The sequence below is a fragment of the Sus scrofa genome, chromosome 7 (genome assembly GCF_054392235.1).
Source record: "Sus scrofa isolate SSC_HxYL_T2T_F1_AM1 chromosome 7, Sscrofa_HxYL_maternal_Yorkshire_Landrace_v2.0, whole genome shotgun sequence".
In the NCBI taxonomy this organism is placed as follows: Eukaryota; Metazoa; Chordata; class Mammalia; order Artiodactyla; family Suidae; genus Sus; species Sus scrofa.
In genome coordinates this window covers 8,042,843-8,061,874 of record NC_139389.1, presented here as the reverse complement: position 1 = coordinate 8,061,874, position 19,032 = coordinate 8,042,843, and the positions used below count along the sequence as shown (strand labels likewise).

At 42.3% G+C, this 19,032-nt stretch overlaps 1 protein-coding gene and 1 long non-coding RNA gene across 3 annotated transcripts in view; one reads left to right on the top strand and one right to left on the bottom strand.

The window, feature by feature from the left end:
- LOC146401174 (uncharacterized) overlaps window positions 1-19,032 on the bottom strand; it is a 1,049,691-nt gene that overhangs the window by 806,034 nt on the left and 224,625 nt on the right. The gene's annotated exons all lie outside the window — the stretch shown is intronic.
- NEDD9 (neural precursor cell expressed, developmentally down-regulated 9) overlaps window positions 1-19,032 on the top strand; it is a 290,141-nt gene that overhangs the window by 55,481 nt on the left and 215,628 nt on the right. The window contains exons 2-3 of one of the 2 annotated variants that reach the window (XM_084967367.1): window positions 2,687-2,775; window positions 9,798-9,975. The gene's annotated coding sequence lies outside the window, so the exon portion shown is untranslated. The remainder of the gene's footprint in view (window positions 1-2,686; window positions 2,776-9,797; window positions 9,976-19,032) is intronic. The other variant, XM_021100184.2, reaches the window with a different exon arrangement.

The following is a 19,032-nucleotide window of genomic DNA, read 5'->3' as shown; positions in this document are numbered from 1 at the left end:
ACACCCCCCCACACACACATACACATCTATCCATATATGTGAAAGAAGGAGATACGGTGTAGTGTGGTGGTGAAGTTCATGAATTCTGGAGCAAAACTACTGGGGTTCAAATCCCTGGCTAGCTAGCTGTGTACCCCTGGGGAAATGCTTTGCCTCTCTCTGACTCATCTCTATTTGTACCTCAGGTCTAATGATAGTGAAATAGCTAAGAATGGTGTCTGGAACCTTTTAAGCACTTTGCAAGTTTTAGCCAAGACTGTGATATCAATAAAGGTAGAACTCTTGAGTAATATTTCTCATTCAGTGTATTTTGGCTCAAACACTGAAAATTTAGTGCTAAGGAGGTGAAGGTTAAAATTGGCGTAGATTTATTGACCAATGAGCTTCATTTATGCTCCATGCCCATAGATTTCCTAACTCCCACTGAGCCATATCAGTGAGGATCATGGGACAAAAGGGCTTCCTGCAATAGAATAATTTTACGCTTTCTGCAAAACACAACCCCTTGAGGATCAAAAAATAAGTTAGTCATGAAATGGAAAGTGAGCCTTTTACTACTGTAATTAAAAATACTAATTTCAGAGTTCCTGTCATGGCTCAGCAGAAATGAATCTAACTAACATCCATGAGGACACAGGTTCAATCCCTGGCCTTGCTCAGTGGGTTAAGGATCTGGCATTGCTGTGAGCTGTGGTGTAGGTCGCAGATGCAGCTCAGGTCTCAGGTTGCTGTGGCTATGGTGTAGGCCAGTGGCTACAGTTCCAATTGGCCCCCTAGCCTGGGAACCTCCATATGCTGTGGGTGTGGCCCTAAAAAAAATGACCAAAAAATGCTAATTTCAAAACTCATGTTTATAGCAGTATTGTTCACAATATCCAAAAGATAGAAACAATCCAGATGTTCATTGGCAGATGAATGAATAGACAAAATGTGATATGTACATGAATGGAATACTATGCAGTCCTAAAAAAGAAGGGATTTCTACCATATGCTATACCGTAGATGAACCTTGAGGACATTATGCTAAGTGAAATAAGCCAATCACAAAGGACCAATACTGTATGATTCCACTTATGTAAGATACCTAGAGTAATAGCTTTCAGAGACAGAAAGTAGAATGGTGGTTTGGAGGGGCTGCTGGGAAGAGGAAATGGGGGTGATTTTTTAATGGGTACAGAGTTTAAGTTTTGCAGAGTGAAGAGAGTTCTGGGGATTTCTTGCACAACAATATGAGTGGACTTAAAACTTCTGAACAGTGTACTTAAAAATGATGATGATGGTAAATTTTATGTCACATGTATCTTACCACATTTAAAAAATGTTTTAAAATACTTAGTTCAGTCAAAGCATCTGTGGCTACCATGGTGACCACTAATCTGAGGAAGGGTGTTCTGTTGTTACTGATCTGTAAGATCTGATGAAATTATCAATGCTTTTCCCTGTAAGCAGCCAATCTCTGTGATAGGCTGCAGCTGCTGTCTGTGCTCTCCAGGTCCAAACAAGAGTCTCAGTCACTCATCCTCGGCCTTGGATTCTTTCCTGGGGAGCTACAAATCTGACCCTTGAGTTACAGTGTATGTGTGGGGAAAATGCACGTGTGCACCCCTATGTGGTCACCTGTTGAACCTCTTTCCATATGAGAGAGTAACAGGTGGTGCTAAAATCTGCCGTGTAGGTCAGCCGTGTTGGACCACACAGTTGTCAGCTGTAGTGTTTGCGTTTCCCAAGCCATTGTTGGAGCTCCGTGCAACACCCCAGGGTCTCTGTATTTGAACCTGTGTTTTTGCACAGTGTATGAATAGCAAGGCTGTCGTTTGGAACCTCAGGTTCTTCCCCACAGGCAAGCAGTGCTTGAGTCCCTTCATTAATTAGGACCATTTAGAGTTCTGTGATCAGTGGCTTCAGTATGTCTTTTAGATTAGATTTTCTGCCTATTGATTCTTTTAAAATTTTGAACTTTTCAGGTATGTGTGAATTGTCTATCTTTTATTTTCCCTAGTTGGAAGCCAGGAGGAGGAAGGGCAAACATTTTGTGTTTCAACACGGATGAGAGGCATTTTCAAGTCTAGCATGTTAATTGATGAACAGATGATTATCCTTCACAAGAGTAATATAGTACAAATAGGATTCTATTTATTTTACCCATAATTGTAATAAATTCTTTATGCTTCCCTCTCTTATTGCCTACACGTGTGTGCGAGGGTGTGTGAGACAAGGTGTGTTTGTCGTACATCTATTGCATGGCATCCTGAAATGTAACTTGAAACAAAGGCAGCTCACACTGTTGAAAGAGCAGGGACTTCGTTTCTGAGACCTATGACACCTACTCCTACAGGCTTATATCCAAAAGCCAGCTGTCAAATAGCTTATAGAAAATAAGCTTTACAGAAGAATTTAAAAAGCAGTATGACAGTGCTTTACCCTGAATGTCTCTTGATTCAAACCCTCTTGAAAAGCAGAGGCCGAGTGACACCTGTTACTGAAAAGGGGCCAGGTGACCTCTGACCGGACTGCCACCAGGGAGGTTTGACTACATCTGTGATTTCCATCAGCATCGACCTTCTTTGGTCCATAAAGAGACTGGGACAGAACTTGGTTAAGGAGGGAAAGTTGCTTTCAAAAGACGGTGATGAAGGAACCACTGTAATCAAATGGTTGTTACAATGATTGGTTCTCTTCTGCACAGCCCTAAGAAGTGACCTATCCTTGGCCTTCCAACATGTTGCTTCCAGAATAGCAACCTATCAGGACCCTGGAGAGAAGCCACAGCAAATGGTGAGACTACTTGGGTGTGATCAGTGGGTTTTGGTAGCAAAAAATAAAGAGGCTCTTTCTCTCTTTCAGCCCCGAGAATCTCAGCTCTGGGAGGACATTGTCAAGAGGGAGCCTTTTCCCTGAGAAAACTTGGACGGCCTGACTTAGAAACAGTGTGGCCTTGGCAGGATCTATTCTAGCAGGGGTCACAGACTTTTAAAAGGCGAAGCAAGAGCTCTAAACCAAGTTTCCCTTTTGTGATCCACCAAGAACAGGTGTTTGCTTTGCTCAAAGAAAGATTTCACAGAGTGATTTCATGCGTAGCTAAGATACGTAGTAGGATTATTTGTCTGTCATAGCTGGGATTGAGTCCCATCATCAGGGCATTATCACTCCAGTGGCTTTCTATGAGTGTGATATTAAACATGTGTGTGTGTGTGTGTACGTACCTGAATCAGATCAAACCACCACCCACCACTCTCCCAGCATTCTTGGGTTTATTTGTACTATTAGGGCAGCTCTCATCCTCTGGTTATAGTAACACAAGTACTTTATTCAAAACACCTCCTTTAACTTTCATCATGATGCTATGAGATACACATTATGTCTCCACTGTGTAGATGGGAGGACTGATGCTTAAAGAGGGTGACAAACGTGCTAAGGTGACATAACCCGGACGTGGCAGAGGTGGGATTCAAGGTGAGGAAGTCCAGAGCTTTGCTCTCAATGATGATCCCACAAGAGAAGTTGCACACATTGTACCAGCTTCACAAAGTCACTGAAGAATCTGGGTGAGGAGTTCTGGCTGTGGCACAATGGATTGGCAGCACCAGGAGGACACAGGTTTGACCTCCCTGGCTCTGCACAGTGGGTTAAAGGATTCAGTGCTGCTGCAGCTGCAGCATACCCAGGAACTCCATAAGCCATGGGGCGGCCAAAAAAAAAGAATCCTGGGTGACCATCTGCAAGACCCATTCATTTATCTTCCTCTTTGCAGAGCTGACCCACAAGCATGAAGTGTGGCATCACCTTTCCCGCCACCTCTCCCAGTGCCTCTCTGCTTATGCTGCTTTCAGTCTTCCCAAGATTAATGTTTAACCCAAACCCAACTTCTTTCCATGACCCCAATGACCAACCCTCCCAACAGTGTGTCCTGAATAACAGAATCTGGTGAAAAGACCTCTCTCCCGTCTATCCAATAGAATGGCTCTTTCCCTGTGGACTTCTGAAGAGGCACCATTTGTGCAGCCATAACTAACATAACATAACATGTCTCCCCTTTAACTAGAGTCCCAGAGTTCCCATAGTGGCTTAGTGGTAACGAACCCGACGAGGATCCATGGGGACATGGGTTCGATCCTTGTCCTCACTCAGTGGGCTAAGGATCCAGCATTGCCATGAGCTGTGGTGTAGATTGCAGCATGGCTCGGATCCTGTGTGGCTGTGGCGTAGACTGGCAGCTGCAGCTCCAATTTGACTGCTAGCCTGGGAACTTCCATATGCTATGGATGTGGCCCTAAGAAGACAAAAAACAAGACAAAAAACTAGAGTTCCAGAATATCAAATCCTTTCGACAGCTACATACAAAGGAGGACAAAGTCAGTTTAGCGTGTGATCATCAACTTGCTCTTTCTACGGTCTCCCAGATCTCTTTGTCCTTTCCCTTCTAGCTCTTCGATTGTCTAGAGTCTTTAAGAGGCTGCACTGTATGCTGTGTTCATGATAGGCAGGTGGATAGTAGGGAGATAAATAGATAAGTGGGTAGCTGGATGCCTAGGTGGGTAGATGGTAGGTAGTATACATAGGATCCAGACAGCTACATCAGGGTATGGATAGGTATTGCATGCGCATGTATGTTGTTGATTTGGGTTCCCCCAGAAGCAGACCCTGCGATAAGGATCCACAGGCAGGTAGGAAACACCAGGAGGAGAATGAAGACACAAGAAACACGGAGGGGAAGAACACGAAAGAAAAATAATCAAGCTTCTTCTCATTGAAGGCAAATGGCACTTAATTTCTTTGGGGAATTCTGGGAGACTGTAAAACGTCCTACTCAATGTGGTTTATCACAATTATCACCCATTATCTCAAGCTCCACCCCGAGTCTACTGAATCAGCATGTGAATTTTTAACAGTATCCCCAGTGATAAAGTTTACAGAGTACTGGAGCAGAATATGCCTCAAAGGGAAACTAACCCGAGGGGTAAGAAAACTGTGAGACTTATCCCTCATCTCCCCGTTTGACTCTGGTTGTGAGCTTATTTCTGAGGGTTTGAATTCTCTGAAACTTCTGGCTTGGCCTTTGCATAGGCAGAACGTCCATATTGCTGTGGCCGGAAAGAAAGTCCTCAGACAGAAAATTAAAGGTATTAGCAGTAAACAGCCTTTCACACTTACAGCAATTATAAGTTCAGCTATGATTCAGCTATATATAAACATGATGCTAAAGCCGAGATTGAGAAAAAAAAAAAAAAAAAGTGTTCCCGTCGTGGCTCAGTGGAAACGAATCCAACTAGGAACCATGAGGTTTCGGGTTCAATCCCTGGCCTTGCTCAGTGGGTTCGGAATCAGCGTTGCCGTGAGCTGTGGTGCATATTGCAGATGCAGCTCGGATGGCGTTGCTGTGGCTGTGGTGCAGGCTGGCCGCTGTAGCTCCCATTCGACCCCTAGCCTGGGAACTTCCATGTGCGACCCTAAAAAGACAGACCAAAAAATAAAGTAAAATAAACAAAGCTGAGATTGAATTGCAATGATAACTATCACAACTGTAATACTGATTCAGTGTTAACAACGCATTGGGTAGATTGAAGTAAGCAGGATTTCATCTGGGCTTTTATTCTAAATAAAGCAGTTCATTTACCTCGCAGAGAAATATCATTATCACAGTTAACCTTAGAAGCACTAACATAAATAAACATATATATATATATATATATATATATATGGTTTTTTCACAGTAGTTATTTCAGGCTCTCTCAAGTAGGCCATGAGAAAGGTCAGGAAAGGGACTCCATATTTCATTTACTTATTCTAATTCCTAATATTTACCCCAAGGAGGGTTTGGGACCCGCAGAACCAATGTTCTTCATTGCGGTGTCAAACAGTGCACCACACATATTCTGGAGTATGTGCAAGAGCTGAAATTAAGGCAGAAAAAAAAAAAAAGACTTCTATTGTAACGTTAAAACGCTGGTGAAGACATTTGGATAACATCCAGAAAAATCCATCACTTCTCCCAGACACAATAAAGTACTACAATAAAGTAATTTCAAGGAAGATGTTAGCTCTGTTCCCCTCACTTACATTTTAAAGAGGTATTAAAGTATTCCATGTCACACAAGGAAAAAAATCCGAAACAATTCAGGATGCATCAAAAGTTTCTAAATCTGTGTGGAAAAAAAAAATTACAGAATAGTAACCACTTAGAAATATCAAACTTAAAAATCCTAAATAAGGTTTTTATGTTTAAATAATAGGGTTATAGAAAGATATGAATCCAAAATTTTTGTGCATGACAGGGTATATGAATTATGAGCTCAAATTAGTTCAACACAAACTTCATTAAGTAATACCTTACGATAAAAATGAACGAGCTATATATCCTTTTCTACACTTTTTGCTCAACACACCATCAAGTGAATTTTAAAAATATTGTAAAATTACACACTTATTATTCTTTTACCAACCAAGTACCAAAACAGAAAAACCCTTTCATTTAGGAAATTAAAAGTCAATGCATGTGGTATATGCTTAATATTATTAAGCAGTAAAATCCTATGAAATATATTCTTTTGACCCCTTTTGTCCCCTCTGTCTCCTCTCTCTTTTAGCTTCCAGCAACAAAACCAATCTTATATCTATTAAGATAAGGCTCTCCTAAATGCACTGAGCACAGCATTTTCTGTGCACTTCCTCAAACTATGAATTAACTGCCTTATTTAGAATAAAGTCTAGTGAAATCCTGCTTTTGCTGACCTCTTCTTTTTCTCTTTATGAGCAGTTCCTGCTCTGGCCAGGAAACTGAGGAAGACATCACGGCTTTAAGTCATTTATTTATTTATACTTCTGTTGACAGGCTCGTTGGTGTTAGAATGAAACATTCTGCCCAATTTGACAAGTCACTCCTTACTCTAAATTTCAGTTTGAAAAAAACAAAAACCCCACAGTTTGGAATGTCAGTTTAGATTGAGGAGGGGGGCATTTTCTTCAAAGAAATAAAATGATGTCCCCTTTCCCTGAAGCCTGTGTAGGAGGTAGCTTACAGAGGAGTTGAAGAGAATGTGCTGCGGGTAGGCTCGGCTCACTCATTAGCAAAGGACTCACCTCTGAGACTCGAGTTGAGAGAGGGCAGATTGGGATGAGTCTTCGGGATGAGAACAGATCTGAGAACTATAGAGGTCCAAAGCTAAGTGAGTTTGTATCAAAAATTAACTTGGTTCTGGATGAATGCTATCTCATACAGATGCCAGCAAGCCACATATGTGATTCTAAGGGGTCTGTAGCCCCATTAGAAAAAAGTCAAAAGAAACAGATGAAGTTCATTTCAATAGCATATTTTTAACCCAATATGTACAAAAAACTATTGTTATGAAAACTGGTGAGATATGTAATAGTCTTCAAAATCGAGTGTGAATGTTATACTCACAGCACATTTCAAGGGCCCCAAAGCCACCCGTGCCTAGCTGCCGCTGTGATAACGAGCCTAAGTCCAGAGGACATGAGCCAGATTACTTCAAAAATACGTGCGGAATATTTAAGAGCCAGATCAAAAGCACTAGATGAAATCACGAAGCCAAAGGACATTCTCTTTCATTTATACTTGGAACTCCAGCTACCTAGGAGACGTTTCTCTAAGGATGATTTTGTCATTCACTCTAAACACAGCCCCTTCCCACCACACATAACCTTGCAGTATCTTATCCTCTAACCCCTGGAAATCACTTTAATTCTGAAAGTACTTTAATTCTGATTTGCTTTCTAGTACAAAAAGCAGTGTTGGTATGTTTTGCTTAAAAATGTGGCCTGCCTAAGGTTCAAAAAACCCTTGTGGCAAAGCTTCATCTAGGTTTTTGTGCTGCCAGAGGAAGGACATGAAGAAGCAAATCCCGTTGTTTGAAAAAGTTATATATCCTCAGGCTCATGTTTCATGTGCTGTGGGCCTCTAGTCAAGTTGTGGAATTAGGAAGGCGATCGAGGCCAGCCTGTCACTTTGGTGCCCATAATGTGTGTTACCCTCCAGCTCGGGGAGAGATCTGAGCACACTCTACGTAATTAGAAAAACGTGTCTCTAATGTATACATGTAAGGATAACCTGACCCCCTTGCTGTACAGTGGGAAAATAAAAAAATTATAAAAAAAAAAAAAGAAAAGAAAAACGTGTCTCATCCTTAATATGGACCTTGAGTGTGAGGTTCCGGAGACCTCATGTCTCTTCTGAGACAATAGCTCCTGAGGTGACTCAGACATAAGAAGGCATATTTGCACATTATACCAGGGAAATCTCAACGAGCATTAAATGTGGAGAACCAACATTTATCCTGGACCGTCTTCAGGGAACCCCCACCCCCCCAGTGAGCGTCTAGCTACCCTGAGAAATGTCCTGCTGCAGGTGGTTGTCCTAGGAAGTGCACTGGTTAAGGTGTGGAAATGGGACAGAGGGAATTTGAGCCCATAACTGCTCCCGGTGCGTAGGAGACAGATTCCTCCAAAGGGAGATGAAAAGTCACACTCAAACAGTTTGAAGAGAAGGAAGCCCTCTTTATAGAGGGTCAGGCACCAGGCCTGGTACACTGTGTTTCTATGAAGGGTTTAGCTTTCAGAGTGGTTTTCTCTTGGGCTACTGGAATGGTTTTCTGAAGAATACACTATTAATTTCTTCTCTTATATTCTGTTGTAGCTTTCTGGTAAAAATTTTGTGTGATAGAATAAGCAGAAGTAGCTACATAATTGCGGGGCAAGTACAAGGGTTTTAATAGGAACCCTTGTTAAAAATTTATTAAGGATTTCAACAAAATGTGGAATATGCTTATAATGGAATATTACTCACTCTTAAAAAGGAAAGAAATTCTGACACATGGTCAGTAGCAAGCAGCGAGATACTAAAGACGAAAGAAAAAATTTAAAGCCATCTGAATAAAAAGTAAATTACTTACAAAGGAACAAAATTTGACTAACAGTAAGGTTCTCCTTAGCATTACTAGAGGCCAGAAAACAATAGAATGATGATTTTAAGTATTAGAAGAAAGTAGTTGTCACCCTGGAAGGTTCTATTCAGCTAAATTATTATTCAAAAGTAAAGGCGAAGTTCCTATTGTGGCTCAGTGGGTTAAGAACCCAACATAGTGTCTGTGAGGAGGTGGGTTTGATTCCTGGCCTTGCTCAGTGGCTTAAGGATCCGTCGTTGCCGCAAGCTGTGGTATAGGTTGCAGATGCAGCTCCAATTCCACTCTTAGCCCAGGAACGTCCATATGTGGCAGGCGTGGCTGTAAAAAAAGGAAAAAAAAGTAAAGGTGAAATAAAGCCAATTTCAAACAAATTAAGCCTGAGAGAATTTATAACTCACGGCTTTTCCATCACTGAAAAAACCACAAAAGAATGTACTTCAGTAGGAAGAAAACTAAACCTCGGAGGAAGAACTGGCAGACAAGAAGTGTTTTGTAGTTTCTCATTCTATCCCCACGTCTCTTAAAACTTTTCATATTTTCTATTTATTTTTAAATCTGTGCTGCATCCTGAATACTTTCTTCAAATTATTCTAATTTCCTAATTCTCTGTTGAGTTACTAATAATTTTCTGAGATTTCTAGTTCAGGCAAATGAGTAGAAAAATCCAAGATAGTCATAGCTTTGAAAAAATGAGAAATTCATTTTTCGGTCAGGGTAGAGTAACAGGGCCTGGGTTGCTTCTTATTCCTGGGGGCGTGGGGGGCAGGACAAACCTAAGAAGCAACTGTTTTCAAGACACAACATGAGGTAGCAGAAGATGGTGATCCTGATGAGAAACAAGTCCTTCCTGCTCAAGCTTTTGCTGCGTTTCCTTTGCAGGCTGTGTCCCTGGGAGAAGGAACACAAGCGGAGCCTCTTCGTCTCCTTGCGTTGAGGCGATGGAGCCGAGAGTCTCAGAAGAGCCAGGCAGATGCCATTCATTCCCTGGACAGACTCCTGAGGACAGCTGCACAGAGAGAGACCCAGAGAGCTGCAGAAGGGTCTCCAGCGGTCATCAGTGAGTAATCCTCAGAGTCTGTGTGTCAGGAAACTGTCCAAAGCTAGAGAAAGAGCTTCCATCCCCAAACGATTAGCGGACCCAGGACCTGAGCTCGCACAGGGCCAGGAATCGGGCCCATTCTCTTGTTGATGGACACTGAGGTCGTTTCCGTGTCTTGTCTGTTGTAAACAATGCTGCGGTGAACACGCGGGTGCAGGTGTCCTTTCAAACTAGTGTCTTCGTTTTTCTGTGGGTACATACCCAGCAATGGGATTGCTGGATCATATGCTAGTTCTCCTTTTAATTTTTTTGAAGAACTGCCGTCCTGTCTTCCTTCGTGGCTGCACCAATTTACACCCCCACCAGCAGTGCACAAGAGCTCTCTCTTCTCTACATCCTCGCCAACCCCTTATTTCCTGTCTTTTCAAGAGGAGCTGTTCTGACAGGTGTGATGTGGCCTCTCGTTGTGGCTGTGATGTGCTTTTGCTTGATGACTGGTGATGCGGATCACCGTCTCATGTACCTTTTGGCCATCTGTATGTCTTCTTTGGGAAAATGTCTGCTCAGATGCTCTGCCCATTTGTCTAGCTGGACTGCTCTTTGTGTGTTTTCCTTTTGCTATAGAGTTATATGAGTTCTTCTTCTTCCTCCTCCTCTTCTTCTTGTTCTTCTTCGTTTTTTAGGGCTGCACCTGTGGCATATGGAGGTTCCCAGGCTAGGGACTGAATCTGAGCTGCAGCTGCCAGCCACAGCAACACCAGATCCGAGCCACGTCTGTGACCTACACCGCAGCTCAAGGCAATGCTGGGTCCTTAACCCACTGAGCAAGGCCAGGGATCAAACCCACATCCTCACGGACACTAGTCGGTTCGTTACCTCTGAGCCAAAATGGGAACTCCCGAATTCTTTATATATTGGATATTAGTCCCTTATAGGATATATAATATTTATAAATATTTTCTCTCATTTAGCGGGTTGCCTTTTTATTTTGTCAATGACTTCCTCTTCTACGTGGAAGCTTTTTCGTTTGCTATAGTCCCATTTTATTTCCTTTACTTTTGGTGTCAAATCCAAAAAATTGTCACAAGACTTATGTCAAGGAGCTTATTGTCCATATATTTTCTTCTAGAAATGTTGGTTTTGGATCTTACATTCATGTCTTTAATCCATTTTGAGTTAACTTTTGGGGATGGCATAAGATTCTTCTGCATGTGGCTGTCCAGTTTTCCCAACACCATTTATCGAAGTCCCACCCACTTCTTTAAAAGAGTTAAAGTAGCCTGTAATTACCTAGGAAAACAGCCAAAGATGTATTACCTGACATACATATTTTTTATACCCTTGCGTACTTCCCTGGTTTCCAGAGATTATTAAGTGACTTACACTCTACGGTACTAAATAATGGGGGGAAGAAACCATAGATCTTATATATGGTTTCCACTGTCTAGACTTGCTTATTTTAGATCCATCTAATGCGTGAAGGATAAAGGGACATTTTCCAAGACTAAAAAGAACAACATGTAAGTGGAGCTGACGTCATAGTCCTTCTTGTGTTAGGAAATTTCCCATCATTGTTCCAAGAAAGCAAACACTTGGGAACCACACTGCAGGAAATGAATGGTTTCATATAAATGGTCATTTGCCACGCAGTCTGCAGTGTCATAAAATGTCTCATAATGATGGCTTCTCCTACTTGGTATCTTCCCTGCCTGAGGAAAGTTTGATTCTTTCTAGAGAATAAATTGGTGACTGGGGATTTACCTTTCCTCTTGGAGAGAAGTTTTTCTCCACGTTTGTGAAAAAATTGTACTGAAAATAAATGACGCTTAACATTAAGCATTAAGTTGATATTTCCAGTGCTCTACTGCTTTCGATAGGGCTCGGGAAGGTCTTAGAGGGGTGATGAAGTTGCTGTATGTTGTGGGGGGGGGGTTCCTGAGTCCATGAGCCTTAAGTATGCTCCTTTGGGGAGTGGAGAGGACTTTCGATTTAAATTTTTTAAGTGAGAAATTAAAGAGACAAGCAGCATGCATTGTCATCCAAAGGAGCAAAACAAGTATCCTTATTTTTTTCAGAGTCAGGATTTTAGAAAATTAGGGGCTGCCTGCATTTGAATTCCGTTCTCATTTTTACGCTGCCTGTAATGAATGGCCTTTCTACAAACAGAGAACATTCCTTTTCTCTTCCAATCGCCTATATTTCAAATTCCCTTAGATGTTTCCCCAGGACCTTCATGATCTGGCTCTTGCTTGCCTCTCCAGCCCCATTTTTTATCCTCCAGAAACACACACATATACACATACTAACTTCCCTCCACCACGTCTACCCCACCCTCCCCGAAAGGCCCCACGCTCACACACTGCAAGGCAGCCGCATGGAAATTATTTCAGCCTCATATATGGCTTAGGTTCCCACCAAACTCTAGATCTCTGCCCATGGTTTATTATTATTATTCTTTTAAATGAGCTTTTTTAAAATTAAAGTATAGTTGATTTACAGTATTGTGCCAATTTCTGCTGTATAGCATAGTGACCTAGTCATATATATATATATATTCTTTTTCTCATACTATCTTCTGTCATGTTCTAGCCCAAGGGATTGGATGTGGTTCCCTGTGCTGTACAGTAAGACCTCCTTCCTTACCCATTCTAAATGTAATAGTTGTTTTATTGGCTTAAAATACTGTTTCACACATAGTTGATCGTAGACTGCACATTTCAGTGGCCCCCAAATTTGTATGTTTAAACTCTAACCCCCAAATGTGTGGGATTTGGAGACAGGCTTCTAGAAGGTGATTAGGTTATGAGGGTAGAGCCTCCATATGTAATCAGTGTCCTCATAAAATGAGGATGAGGAGTTCCCTTTTTGGCTCCATGGAAAACGAACCTGACTAGTATCCATGAGGATGTGGGTTCACTCCCTGGCCTTGCTCAGTGGGTTAAGGATCTGGTGTGGCTGTCGTGTAGTCTGGTAGCTGCAGCTCTGATTCAACTCTTATCCTGGGACTTCTCATCTTCCCTATGCCACGGATGTGACCCTAAAACAAACAAACAAACAAACAAAACGAGTAGATCCCTCTCTGCCATGTGAGGGGACAATGAGAAGGTCTGTAAATGAGGAAGAAGAGCCTCATCAGAACCTGATCCTGCTGGTACCTGGACCTTAGACTGCCAGCCCCCAGTACTGTGAGAAAGAAATGGTTTTTGTTTAAGCCACCCAGCCTATGCTAATTGAGGCCACCCGGAAGCCTGAACTAAGATAGTCTTTGGCTAAATTCTGTGGATCCTCAATTTCAGCTCCTTAGGCACCTCCTTTGAAAAATTATTGCTTAATGCTTCCAGTCAAGACTAGGTCCCCTTCCGTGTTCCCGTGTCCTCCCCTGCCGTCGCACTTCTTTCCCTGCAGTTGTGGAAGACTGTATTTTCTAAAGATGGCCACGACCAGATCTCCCATCCCACAGACTCTTACCTTGCTCTTCTTCATCAAGAATTGGAGAGAGATCTAAATTCTCCTTCTCTGGAATCCGAATTGGCCTTAGAAACCTGTAGAAGGTGGAGGGAGTGATGGGCCCATTATTTCCAAGGTGGTTCAGAAAAGGCCCTGAAGCTTTGGTCTGTTTCTTTTGAGATACTTTCTCTGGGGGAGGCTAGTTGCCATGTAAGGGGTCTCCCCTGAGACACTTGTGGTGAAGATGACATATGCAGGTGTTTCAGGCAATAGCTCCCAGATGACAGCTAAGCAGAGACTGCCGGCCAAGAGAGTAGAAGACTCCTTCACATAATCCCAGCCCCTGGCCATGAAGTCACCCTCTACCATGAGTCTCCTCCACTGAGCCCAGACATTCTGGAGTCCTGTACCCTCTTCAAATCCCTAAGCTGCAGAACCAGGAGCATAATCAAGTGGTTGGTTTAAGCTGCTAGGTTTGGGGATAATTTGTTACAAGGTGCTAGTAACTGAAACATTATTATATAAATGGATGTTCACTCATCTAGGCCACAGGAGCCCATATCAGAGCCTATAAGCATGCAGGCGGGGTCTGTATCTGATTTGTTAGCCATTATAACCTCAACTTTTAGCTAAATGCCTTGCACGTAATAGCTGTTTAGTAAATAATCTTCACTAGATAAATAGATGAATGGTAGGCACTTTTTCTTTCTTTCTTTCTTTTTTTTTTTTTTTTTTTTTTTGTCTTTTTTTTGCTATTTCTTGGGCCGCCCCTGCGGCATATGGAGGTTCCCAGGCTAGGGGTCGAATCGGAGCTGTAGCTGCCAGCCTGCACCAGAGCCACAGCAACTCCAGATCAGAGCCGTGTCTGCGACCTACACCACAGCTCGTAGCAACGCCGGACCCTGAACCCACTGAGCGTGGCCAGGAATTGAACCTGCAACCTCATGGTTCCTAGTCAGATTTGTTTCCTCTGCGCCATGACGGGAACTCCGCACTTTGTTTTTCTAGCTTTGAGCTTATCCACCTCTTTCTCAAATGTTAAGTCTGGTGATCTGGTTACAGACAGCGAGGTTGCCCAAGCTGCTGTTTCTCTTGTCGGTCAAGTTTTGCAGCATTAATTCCTCTTGATTATTTCTTGTCCCAGTGTTTGGAATAATGAAGCAGCCTTCAAGGCCTTGCACCACGTGGCTCACCACCAAGTCAACACTAAGCAATTCCTGGCTCCCTGCCCCAGCCTCTCTCTCTGGCTTTCTTTTCTATCACCTGGATGCCTCATCACAGGCAGAAGAGAGCTTTCATGCTCCTCATCTGTCTTCAGAACAAAAGAGCCTGGACGCAGGAAGAACGGGCTCACAGATCTCTGCTCCATTCTAGTTGAGTGGAATCTTGGTCTGGAATATTCACCCTGATCCTTTGCAGGCCACAGGACTGGCCCAACAATGAGCAGGGGCTGCTCTGGGAACATAAAAAAGAAGCAGCCAGGCCCCCAAGCCTTTAACAGTTCATGCACACCTCAGACCACGTGCACTTAGGCATCTGATAATGTTTTGGCAACAAGCTTCTGGGTGGCCCTACTTTCCCCAGAAGAGGACTAGAGCGGAGTGAAGAATGACTGGAGGCCAGCCACCCCCTGCCTGTGAACTTGAGAGTGGTCTTTGTGAGGGCACAGGACCAGCCTTTAGAAAGATACTGCCTCTCTCTTTCCATATCCCACCCAGGGCACGGGGGTTGGAGAGATTGCCGAGTTCTCAATCATATCAAAACAGCAGGTCATCCGCTCTGGCTCGAGGAGTGTTAACTGTGAGGGAGAGACTTGGGGATTCAGGCCCTGGGTTGTAGGAGATAATATCTTTGCCTTTAAAATTCTGTCACCTTCCCTGCCCTTTCTCTGCTCTTACACAAACATGAGTGTGCGCGCACACACACACACACACACACACACACACACACACACACACGGCCAGCATCCGGAATCATACCTGGTTCCATGCAGGAGGAGTGCTGAGTATTTGCTCCATTCTTAAATACAGAATAAAAATAATAAAAAGAAAAATAGGAAGAATAGGAAGAGGAAGGGGAGGGGAAGAAGGGCTATCTTTTATTTGGTGTTTGCTGTATGCTATGAATTGTAATGAAAACTTTTTTGATACAGTCTCATTTAGTCTGAAATAACAACTCACAAAATAAATATAATTTCTAATTTGTAAGTGTGGAAACTAGTGCTCAAAGAGTTTAAGTAATTTACTCAAGATCGCATACTAAATGTTGGAGCCAGAATTTTTAGTTACATCTGGCTGCCTCGAAATTTCATGTTCTTTCTATCCAGCTAGGCTATAGGTGGTTCTGTTATCACCTAAAAGTATCCAAATAGCCCACAGGGAGCAGTGGTCAAGCAGGATCCTGATTTGGGGATCACTCTGATTCTGACTCTGCACAGAATTGGACACCCCATTATAACACATGTTTGACTTCCATCTCTCACATGACTACTTGGGTGTCTCAGCACAGCCAGGAATTCCTAAGCGACCTGGAGTAGTGTTCTGGCCATACCTAGAGGATCAAGAATTCGGGCCGTGGCATTCCAGCACGTGCGCTGCACCCAAGAGAAGACAGTTGAGAAATCCAGTTGTGGCCTTAAGCCATACAATGATTTATGCTCAAGAATGCGTTTATGTTTCTGGAAAAAGAAAATGACTCTCTGAGATCCAGTCTGGCTGACCACAGTAGCTACTCTGATCATAACTGCCACTGTGAATTGAGCTGGTTTTCTTAAACCCCCACTATATAGGGCATATACAAGCTCTGTTTGCGAAGGCAACATAGAATCAGTAGTTTCTTCAGCGTTTACAGAAAGTGATAAGAAAATGAAAGACCAGAATCAAGTGCCTAGGCTCTGGATCAAGTTACTTGAAGATTACAAGGAATTCCCCAGAATTCAAGGAAAGTAGGAAAGAAAAGTTTGTTCCAACAGGCAGATACAGATTTGATTTTATCAAGGGTTTACTCCTTTAATTTGATTCAGTTTGACCTTTGAAGCCTTATCGTGAGCTAGACATTAAAGCTACAGAGCAGGAATAAATGGTCCCATATCCTGAATTTAACTAGCTCACTCTATCTAGTGATTATAGAAAAGAAGTTACATTTGTCATTTACTCCTCTTTGGTGGGTCAGAATATATGCATGCTGATTTTTGGTTCTCAAAGTCAGAATTTATGGTCCAATATGCAATTATAATAGATGATAACTTACATATGCATTTTGGTGCCAATAAGTGGTTTCTAGACCCTTCAGTTTTAATATACTTCACATGACCGCTTTCTCCTACATTGGGGAAAAAAAGTAGAGAGCTTTTCTCTCTACCAATCCCGCATTTTAGAATAGGATTAAGAAGGTGAATTTTACCTTCAGACTTGCTTGGCTAAGTGGCATTTATCCTCAAGATGGAAAACTTCAGGCTTCCCATTGGTGATGGTTTACATTAACTCCAGAAAAAAAAGGGGGGGGGGGGAGTTAGAGCAAGTGAGAAAGAATAAACGAAAGAAAACAAAACTTCAGCTCCAGAAGAAAAAAAAAAAAAGGAAATTCAGGAATTTAGAAAGAGGAAAGAAGGCAAAAGAAAAGATAGACCAAACACTACTAGGGATTTTTTTTTTTTTAATCTGAACAGCAGGCTGCTTTACTATAGTCCATCATTTCTTTGCTTATATACCCAAAATAGGATTCAGTTTAGCTTCAAGTAAATGCCATCAAACACCAAAAGCAACAAATGACTCATAACTTACAAAATCAGTTGAATGAGCTGTAAAAATGGATCCAAGTTTATTTTTAGAATTTAATAGAGCAGTTTCATTTCCCTCTAATAACATGCCAGTATATACAGTGGCATTCTCTAGGGTCTAAAAAATATATTTAAAGACATTGTCAATTCTATTTTAACATATTACTCTCCTCTCTTGATTTTTTTTTTTTTTAGGTAAATGTGTAGATCATTACACTAGCACTCACAAAGCCATCTAACCACAGTGCTTGAAAAAGAGGAATGAGGAATGATTGTGTATGGTAGTAGAATGAATTTCAGAATTAGAGCAATAAAAATGGAATTGGAAGTGGTGCTTCTCACTTTGGTGTCTTAGCATTTACCCAGTCTTCAAGAGTTCATTGTCCACACCCCCAATTGCGGTCTTTTGTAATGACGGCCACATTCTTAAGTGGGCCTTATTTTATTGAGTCTGTGTTTTATTTCTCCATCAGTGCCTTTCTCACTTGACTTTTAGCTTGTAGTCATCTACCACATAAAAATACCAAAACTAATAAGATGATTGGATGAAAATGCAGAATCATAACCATGTAATACGAAATTGCCATAAATGTGGTATACACATATTATATATTATGGCAAAACCTTGGTAATTGCCTGTCTGGCCTAATTTTCAGCTGAGTAAAGGGAAAAAATTCTGAGGTTGTGCTATCTTTTGCTCTATTATTATTATTACAAATATCTGTATTGGTCAAGGAACCACATAAATCCATCACTCCAGTTTTGTAGTTTTCAAAGTTTCTGGAATTGGAAGCTAACATAAGGTAAAACATTTACCCCAAGCACAGCTGTCCAGAGTTTTCTTACTTTTCTCATCAGAAATGAATTTCAAGTTAACCTTTAAGTAATAAGAAACAAGAGTTCCCTATGCAATTGTGGGGTAGCTAAACCCCAGGGTAGGAATTGGGGCAGGACACAGGGCGAGGACATCATGTTCTCACTCATCCTTGTTAGCAGATGGCTTTAAACACAAATGGGCTTCTTGGATCTAGGAGTCTTTCTGGGGCCTCTGGACAGAGAAGGAGGTGTCGTGATTTGGGGGTGCGGGATGGGCAATGACAGTAAAAGCTTGGACAAAATTCTGCTGTGTGCCAATTCTAGCTTCTCATTTTTCTCCCCTTTTAGCCTCTCTCCCCCAGCTTAAGCTCTGAGAAAAGCCTGCCTTAGAGGGCACATCAAGTCTCTGTCATGGTGAATTAATCCACAGATTTATGCAAACATCTAGCTAGTATGCCAGGTGCTTAGAGACTCCAGTATTAATAACTCCCAGCCCTCATCTGCAAGTAATCCAGAGTCTGGTGGAGTTTGTGCACTAGCTTCGTAGGACTGTCATTAACAAAGTACCACAACCTGGGTGGCTTCAACAACAGAAATTTATTTTCTCAGTTCTAGAGGCTGGAACACTGAGATCGAGGTGTCTGGCGCGTGGGGGGGTGATCCTTCTGAGGGCAGGAAGAGAGCGTCTGTTCTATTATTTTCTACCAGCGCCTGGCAGCCTCAGGCATTCCTTGGCTTGCTGACAGCCTTCACCCTGTGTCTTCACATCATCTCTTTTTTATGTATCTGTGTCTGGGTCCAAATTTTCCATTTTTATAAGGACGCCAGTTGGGCCCAACCTCATGACCTCATCTTAACTTGATCATCTGCAAAGAGCCTATTTCCAAATAAGGTCATATCCACAGGTACTAGGCATTAGGACTTCAGCATCTTTTGAGGGGACACAGTTTAACCATGGACGTTGTTCAAGTGGGTACAAATTCTACAGTCTCCGACCCTCCACATTGAACTTCATCCCTTCCTGAGATCCTGCA